The sequence below is a fragment of the Echinops telfairi genome, unplaced genomic scaffold (assembly GCF_000313985.2).
Source record: "Echinops telfairi isolate 266 unplaced genomic scaffold, ASM31398v2 ScPeMD7_443;HRSCAF=831, whole genome shotgun sequence".
Lineage (NCBI taxonomy): Eukaryota > Metazoa > Chordata > Mammalia > Afrosoricida > Tenrecidae > Echinops > Echinops telfairi.
Genome location: NW_022104341.1, coordinates 37147938 through 37156315, shown reverse-complemented (window position 1 = coordinate 37156315; position 8378 = coordinate 37147938). Strand labels below are relative to the sequence as shown.

The following is an 8378-nucleotide window of genomic DNA, read 5'->3' as shown; positions in this document are numbered from 1 at the left end:
CATATGATAAATTCCCTTTCATGTGGACATTTCTTTGAAACTGTCATGATAGGAAAACGTACTCTTTTACTGTGCTAAGCATGCAAAAATCACTTAACATTCCCAATAATCCTACATGACACTGATTCTTTATACCCATTTTATAGGTAAAGAAATGATATCCTGGAGAAACTGGGTAATTTGCCATATTAGTTACTAATATTTTTTTTTACAAATGCCAGGAAAGAGCCAATGAACCATACTACCCTCCATTTCCCCACCCCCCCCAAAGTCTTAGAGAACTTATTGGGCCTCTAGCATCTTAGTAAGGGTACCTAGTTGTGCTATGGGTTAAGCATTCAGCTGTTAACTGCAAAGTAAACGGTTCACAACCATTAGTTGCTTTGCTGGAAAAGATGAGACTGTCGGGTTCTGCATCGATTTGTAGTCTCCAGACCTCTGGGAACAGTTCCTACTCTGGCTGTAAGGTTAAGCATGTGTCCCAACTGCCTCAGTGGCAGTAGGTTTTGAAGGTGGGTAACTCCTCATCGAGTTCTGGGTGGCTCGATGGTTGACATGCTTGGCTGCTTAGCCAGAATTGCGGCTTGTGGAGTTCACCCAGAGGCGCCTTAGGAAAAAGCCTGGCTATTTATCTTCAAAATCCAACTACCCAAAGCCTTATGTTCTACTCTGAGGCAGATGGGCCATCTTTAACCACTGAGAAGTAGCTGGTTAACCTATTGGCAAGTAGAGAAGTCAAGAGGTCAAGTATATTTATTTGTTTTGTTTTAATAACTTTGAAAAGTAATGAAAACCACGTGGCTCACTTGCCCAGGTTCTCAGTTGTGGACGTCCCCTGATCTCAAACATCCCATGGAGTCCATGTGGGCCTTCCTGCACCTGTGCCATGACTCCACCTCCCTCCTGACTCCACAACTGTCATACTAGACCACAATCGCTGATGTCTCTCTCCTCTATTATTTCGAACATGATATGAGGCCCAGGATCACACTTTTTCATTAATAACAATGCCTCATTTTGTGACCTTATGAAATTAGAAGCCAAAAGGCAAACTCACTGCCATCAAGCTAAGTCTGACTCACAGTGGCCCTGTGGGACAGGTAGAAGAGCTGCTGTGAATTCCAGCACTATTACTCGTCATGCCTGAAAGTCCCATCTTTTTCCCGAAGAAGAGCTGGTGGTTTTGAACTGCTGCCCTTGTAGTTAGCAGAACAACTAGTAACCCTACACCAGCATGACTCCTATGAAGTTAAGAATAATTCTAAAGAAAAAAATGGTTATTGAAATTAGATGACAATGCATGAGGTTTAAGATTGTGAAACTCTATTATCAAATTCCTTTTATGAGACAATCTAATGTAGTACAATTATGTCTGTAAAGTCATTAAATACATTTGAATAGGATAACTTTATAATTAATCAGAATCAACAGACAAACAGGAAAAAAATTAAGGGCCATACAAAATAATTCTACTGATTTCAGGGCTTGTGTAATTATCAAGAAAGGAAACAAAGAAAATCCTGGACTCTTCAATTAATCAACTTTTTTTAAGTATTTCCTTCCAATAATAATTCAAGTTTAGGTTGTTTCTTTTTTGCCTGTGTTTTAAGACAAAAGAAAAAGTACGAGGATGTATGAAAATTTCATTTGTTCTTAAATTAAGAACCAAGGACATACTCTCAGAGGCAATAAACCAAATAAAATAATATGTATATAAAGGTGCTTGTGTTGTTGTTAAGTGCCATCAAGTCAGCTCCAACTCCAACCTTAGGCACACCACTGGCTGCTTCTTCACCATCTTCACAATTGCTTGGCCCCACTGTTCAGCCGTCACCATTGTATCTATTCGTTTCCTTGACAATCTTCCTCTTCTTCACCGATCCTCCACTTTAGCAGACAAGATGCCCTCTTCCAGGGACTGCTCTCTCAGGATGTGTTAGACTCTGTTCTCAAAAGAAGCAAAACCAGTGATGTGTGTATATAAAGAAAAAAAACCCATATCAAGTGGCTCACCCAATTGTAGAAGCTGATAAGCCCAGTTCAGTTCAAGCCTGTGGATCATATGTTAAGCTTGAGGACTTTCCTGACTCATGTATCTGCTGAGGCAGGTGAACCAGGAAGCAGGCAGACCACAGGCTGGAGAAGAGATGGGTGACTCTGAAGTCGACAAGCAATATACTGGGCCACTGATAGGTCCCAGGTTCAGGACAATATGGTGACCATTGGCTCTAGTCCAAAGGCCCAGAGGTTGATGCCGTACATGTAAGATTCATGCCAGTAAGAATAGACAAGCCTTCCCGTAGAGTCGACGTACATAGGAGTTGGCCACACCCTCGAGGTGATTTCCTTTCTATTGTAGCAGGGCAGTGACCTAAGAAAGGAAGCTAGACTCCTCCGTAACCCTCTTACAAAGGCTTGCTGTCCACAGCAGATGCCACCAAGGAGTTGAATATACAGTTAGGTCACATCATGGGTGAGGCCTCACTTGCCAATCTACTGAGAACTCTGACCCAGTCAAGTTGACAAAAAAACACAATCACACATGTTAATAAGGCCAAAGTGTATAAGACAAAGTTTGCCATCGTTGCTTCTAAGAAGCATGCTAGTTGTACTTCTTCCATGACGAGTTTGTTTGTTCTTCTGGTAGAGTCCACCAAAAGAGTATTTTCAATATTCTTTTCCCAACATCATAATTCATAAAGATAGAAGAGAAGAGAGAAAAGCCTAGAGAAGAGGGAAAAGTAATAGAAAATGAACTAGAAAAAAGGGAAAAAGAGGGGGGGGGGATGACAATTAAAAGGTGTCCTAGAAGATTCCTCACTAGGGCAAGAAAATTGAGGAAAGCAAAAAAGTTCCACATGTTCCACCCATTTTAACCCTCCCTCTCAGCAAATGCTCTATCGGATCTTAAATCCCAATTTTATCTAAATTGTCTGCTATGCTCAACTTGATGCCTGAGCACTTCCCTTCTCCTCAGGGCACTTCTTCCCATCTGGTATGGTTTCCATTCTCTGAGCTCTTCAGCCCCAACCCCAGTGTCCAGAGCCCGCCTGTAACTATCCGCAGACCATCGTCTCTATCCCTCGGCAGGCTCACCTGGTTAATGGCACGGCTCCTGGTAAAACAGGATCTAGGGCTCTGCTGGGAGGACTTCTTTAAGACAGCTGCATAGCTCTCTATTAGCAAAGAAGGTATGGCTAAAATTTCCTACATTTTAGAAAATTATTTGCACTTCATATAAATTCAGCAAATGGCTAGTTATAGTTTATTAAATAAATGTCTGTCTATATCTGTTTAAAAACTGGAAGGAGGGTGGGGAAAAGATTAACAATGTGATTTTACATTTTTTCCCGTTAATACTCAGCCAGGTGTCATGTCCAGGGGCTACAGTTTCAATCCTTATTAACATCTTTTTCTTCTAATCAAAATAATAGCCGTAGTTACCTCAGCAATGAAAGTCTCCCTAGAGGTGCAGCATAAATGATAGCATAAAAGAGCCTTGGAGATTTGAAAGCAGAATAACATATCATGAATATAAAAGTTTCCTTGACTTTCAATTAAGCATGTTTCTCTTTCCAGTTTAGCCTGCAAATTGGTTGGTAAATAAAACAATATGCCTCCTAAAGCCTGCCTCTTACTGGGCCATTGTAAGAATCACTTGCAGTGAGCCATGCACTAGGGCCTGGTGCGCAGTTATCTCCATTGCAACAGCCGGAGCCATTTGGTGGAGCAAGCCCTGGTGGAGAAATTCAAAACTCGCCGAGACTACGCATTTCATAACTTACTGATATGGCTGTACTGTGATCCTCTCTCAGCCTCTGTCTCCTCTCCTGGAAAAGAGAGAGCACATTCACCCTTACTTAGTTCATAGTAAGATTATGTGCATTACAATATTTTTTAACCACAAAGGATTGCCCTATTTAAGGCATCTTCTAAAGAGAACTTGGCACCGAGTCATTGCCATAGCTAATGTTATAAAAACCCCATTTTTTGAGATTAACAAAGATGATGAAGTTAGATCTTTTCCTGTAAAGAGTTGGGATATATGTCCAAGATTGCAGGAGTAAATGGCACCATAAATAAAGCATTTTCTTGAGTGTTTTTCTTGCTCTTGATCCATGTGGTCCTCCTAGCTCTCAATGGTAATAAAATAGATGGGGAAAAAACTCCACTGTCTTTGATTATACTCACAGCAACCTTATAAGGACAGAAGAGCATCATGCCAAGAGTTCCTAGGCTGTCGATCTTTGTGGATGCAGACTGCCCTATCTTTTACCCTATGAATAGATGGTGGATTCAAACTGCCAACAGGTCAGCTCACAGCCACGTGCTTATCACAGTGCACCACTGGGGTGGTTTCTATCAGCAGTAGTGCATGCAAATGGCAGGTGAGCAACACCTGAGACACCAGCCGAGAGCTGCTTTCTCTCCTGGAGCCTCAGAGAGGAGGCGGAGTTGTTCCTTCTCCTTTGGGAAGTAGCTGCCTTACAATCCCCTTAAAACTCTGCCTTAGACATAGTTTTTACCTTCAAGAAAACCTTAAGCCCTCTCTCTACCTCCCCACCTTATGCTCATCTCTATCTGTTCTCTCTTTCATACACTTATTCTACCATTAACAAGGAACAGTTACGATGGAGGCAGAGAGCACAATGGACCCCCATGTTAGGGGCTAGAAATTCAAGGGGAAGAATAAAATAATGGAAAATCTGTAGGAGCCACATGTTGTGTATAGAATCCTGCTTTCTGTGAAGGTCCCGTACTGGAGGATAGCCAGGATCAAAAATAAATCATTGCAATGGGGACTCCTCCAAGCCCTGCGCTACAGAGTAGAACAGCAGCTCCGTGGGGTTGTATCAGCTGTAATCTTTGGAAAGCAAATCACCAGCTCTTTCTCCCGGCATGCCATTGGGTGGGCTAAACTACCCAATTTTAAGCTAGTTGTGAAGGGATAACACCCAAATTGTTGTCTAGCTCTGCTTTCAACTTTAGAGAAAAAAGGTCAAAGCATTCTTAATAGCCACTATTAAGAGCCACCAGGTAAAACTTCAGGACATTTGGCGTCAACATTCTTAGTGCCGCCTGTGCATGTACTTCTTAAGGGAATGGCTTTTGCCGTTTAGGGACTAACACCAATGGGTACCACTTGTAGATTACTGGTTTCAACCCAAAAGATCATTTCAAATACAAGCTCTAGATATTTTGAATAGTGAAGTGATCCTAGGAAGCAACTATCTGCTGCCTTTGGCAGTCCAGGTGCCTAGACAGTGCTGGTCTCACACCATAGAGGATGGACTGGAAACTTCAGTGTCACTGATGGGGTAGGACTGAAATTCTTTCAATAATGGGAAAAATTCTTCATTCAACAGCTACAGAAAACAGATATTCTAACGTTTAAAAAATGGATCAAGACTCTGCTCAGTACTGTTTACCATGCAAGTCCAGACAGACTTAATCACTGTTACTTCTGCACACCTGTGCTTTAAAGCCCCGGCTTACCATTGTGTGCTCACTCCACATTGCAAACATTTGTTGACATGACTATGTCTCTATTATGGGTCCCAAATAGACAAAGACTGGATCTCAGTCACGTTTTTTTCTCCAAGTCTGACACACTGTAGATCTCAAAAATATTCACTGAAAAAAAAAGACGGGTGTCCAGAAGACTGCATTAGAGAAAATGCATATACCACATTATAGGAACACGTACCATCCATATGGTGGTCAGAGAACCTTGAAGCAGTATGCTCAGTCTTAGATACCATATTTTAGAGCCTTGGGGTATTAGAATACACTTACCGATGATGATCAAAATGGGCAGTGGAAAGGAAATGCTTGGCAGAACCTGGAAACCATGTCAAATGAGGAACAAATGAAAGAACTGGAAGTGATTAGGTTGACCAAAAGAAGGCATAGAAAAGACATGGTTCCTCTCTTTAGATATCTGAAAAGCTGTCAAGTATAAAAAGTAGATAGGTTTGTTCTGTATTACCCCAAAGGGAAAATTAAGGTCAATGATTAAAAGGTAGAGAGGCGGATTTTAACTCACCAAAGAAAAGGTAGTCTAAAACATCAAAACTCTTGCATAACTTTTGCTGGCTGATGTGAGAAGAATGAATTTTCCGTCTTTGAAATTATTCAAGCAAAATAGCATATTCAGGCTGCTATGATGCTTTCAGATTTGAATTTCTGATTCTCTCAATAGTAAACACAATGCCCCTGGAAGCACAAATGTGGACTCACACCAGCTTCTATCTACATGAGCCTCAGCTTTTTTCTTAGGTGCTGGCTTAATAGTTGGGGGAGAAAAAATAGGTGAGGAAATGGTGTGGAAATTCCCGAAGTTGATTGGCACAAGGCAGAAGTCAAACATGCTCCACTGTTCAGTCATCCTTCCTAGCCCTGACACCAACTGTCCTCCCACGGATCCCTCTCCTTCTGGTGGCTGGGGTCAATGGCCAACTAGAACTCACCGATGACCCTTATGGTTATGGGGTTGATTAAGGAAGTTAACAAGCTACAATCCAGGTGAAGAATTAGGATAGAATCGTCTCTGCTCTGCCACACCTTTGGGAAAGCTGGCCTCTCTCTGGCCCTTAGCCTCTTGGCCTGACTGCTGCCCTGTTTGGGCACTATTACAAAGCTCTTTTAGCGCTGCGAATAAACACTCTAAGGGTGTGTCACCTACCTTTAAGCCTTACACTGAAGTACCCAGCTCCAGCGCCCTAGGTCAGCAAAACCAAATCCCCCAAATTAATGGCCCAGACACAGCCCACTTCACAAGCTGGCCTGCTCCTCCAAGGGACTCCACGTGCTGTGCTCCATGGGCTGGGAAGTAACCCGCTCTTCCAGCTCTGCTGTTGCTGTGCCTCCGCTGTCAAGATGGACTGGGACTTCTGGATCAATGAGGATCCATGTGCCAGGATGTTGGGATGCAGAGAATGTACTCCCCTTTTGGCGCTTCTCTCTGGCTGGTAGTCAGGTTCCCCACCTGCTGTTTCTGTGATGGCAGATTTGATGCCCAGCAGGATGGCAAGCACCATTAGCTATACTAACAGTCCCTCACACTGGAATCACATAATGCAATCAATGTCTTCTCGCACCTTCTATTGGAATCCAGGCTCACCTGGAGAATGAAGGTGGTTTGGGGGCGGTAGCAAGGACTATGGCTGGAAGGGTGGCACTGAATTACTCATGACATTGCACTCAGAGATCATGCTGAGCCCCATGAGAGGGAATGGCAGGGGAAAGCCATTAAAAGGCAAAAAATGGGCTGATGGTGCTGAAGATGAATTTTCCTGGCACAGTTTTGACTCCTACTTCGTCTGCACCTTGGAAGCAGCTAAGTGGAGTAAGTATAGTAATTTAAAATAACGAGCAGGATTATTTGGAGTTTGGTGAAAAGGCCTGTCTTCTTGAAAGTTGATACTTAAAAGAACTACAATCACGCATCTGTTTTCTTGTTTGGTTTACAATTGAGGGAATGGAAACAGAGGACGCCATGAGATTGAATGACACTTCACGTTGATAAGCATTTCTGAAACAATATGGTACCAATTGGAGGAACACATTATACTCTCAAGCTGTGTAAAGAGCAAAGAAAATGTCCTTTAATGCTTAATTTTAATAACAATCTTACCTGCTACAAATACAGCATTTCACAATGAAAGCCTAAATGTGTTTCAGTCTCATAATAGGATAAGGCACAGCTTGTAAAAATGAGACAGGAGTCTAAATATGCTCTTTGGTTTAATTCTTCACTTATCATATGAATTGCTTCTAAGTAAGATTGTCTTTATTAATTTACATAATTACCAAAAAATAGCATGTCTCCAAATAACAAACTCTTGAAAATATCATTTCAGATATACTGTGACATTATTTTTAAAGTGACAAAAATTGATTTACAATTAAGCTAAGAGTAAAAGTATTAATATAGAGAGGCTTTTTGGGGTCCTCACAATGAATTCTTGTTCTCAGATGTTAAACAGCTTGAAAACAGAACAATTGGCATGTACTATTACATCATAGGGTAACAAATTGAGAAAAATCTTCAAGGAAGGTCTAACACTTGTACAAATATGTTGAGATTTTTCAGGTAGTGCCCTATCGAATTAGCTTTTCATTCTCTGATCCCAGGCAGAAAATCCTGATACATTGTTTGATTTCAGATGATCAGTAAATACAAATCTTTCACTAAGCTTAAGCTTCAAAAACATAAGAGGGACTTTGTAAAATGCGAATACGGATAGCAAGTTGCAAGTTATTAGCTATCAACCATTATTTAAAGAGCTAAATAGTCAAGATGCCTTTTTGGAATGAAGGCTGCTGAAATACAAGGCTCATTGACAAAATAAACCCCATGGTCCATCTTGGAGAAG

The 8378-nt window shown here is 41.6% G+C and overlaps 1 long non-coding RNA gene across 2 annotated transcripts in view; it reads right to left on the bottom strand.

Moving 5' to 3' along the window:
• The window catches only part of LOC123521886, a 24740-nt gene extending 19089 nt beyond the window's left edge, over positions 1-5651 (bottom strand). The window contains exons 1-3 of one of the 2 annotated variants that reach the window (XR_006680227.1): positions 5497-5651; positions 3786-3830; positions 3100-3176 (exon numbers count right to left, since the gene is read on the bottom strand). This is a non-coding gene — a long non-coding RNA (uncharacterized LOC123521886). Of the gene's footprint in view, positions 1-3099; positions 3177-3785; positions 3831-5496 lie in introns of those variants that run through there. The other variant, XR_006680226.1, reaches the window with a different exon arrangement.
• Between the last annotated feature and the right edge of the window lie 2727 nt (positions 5652-8378).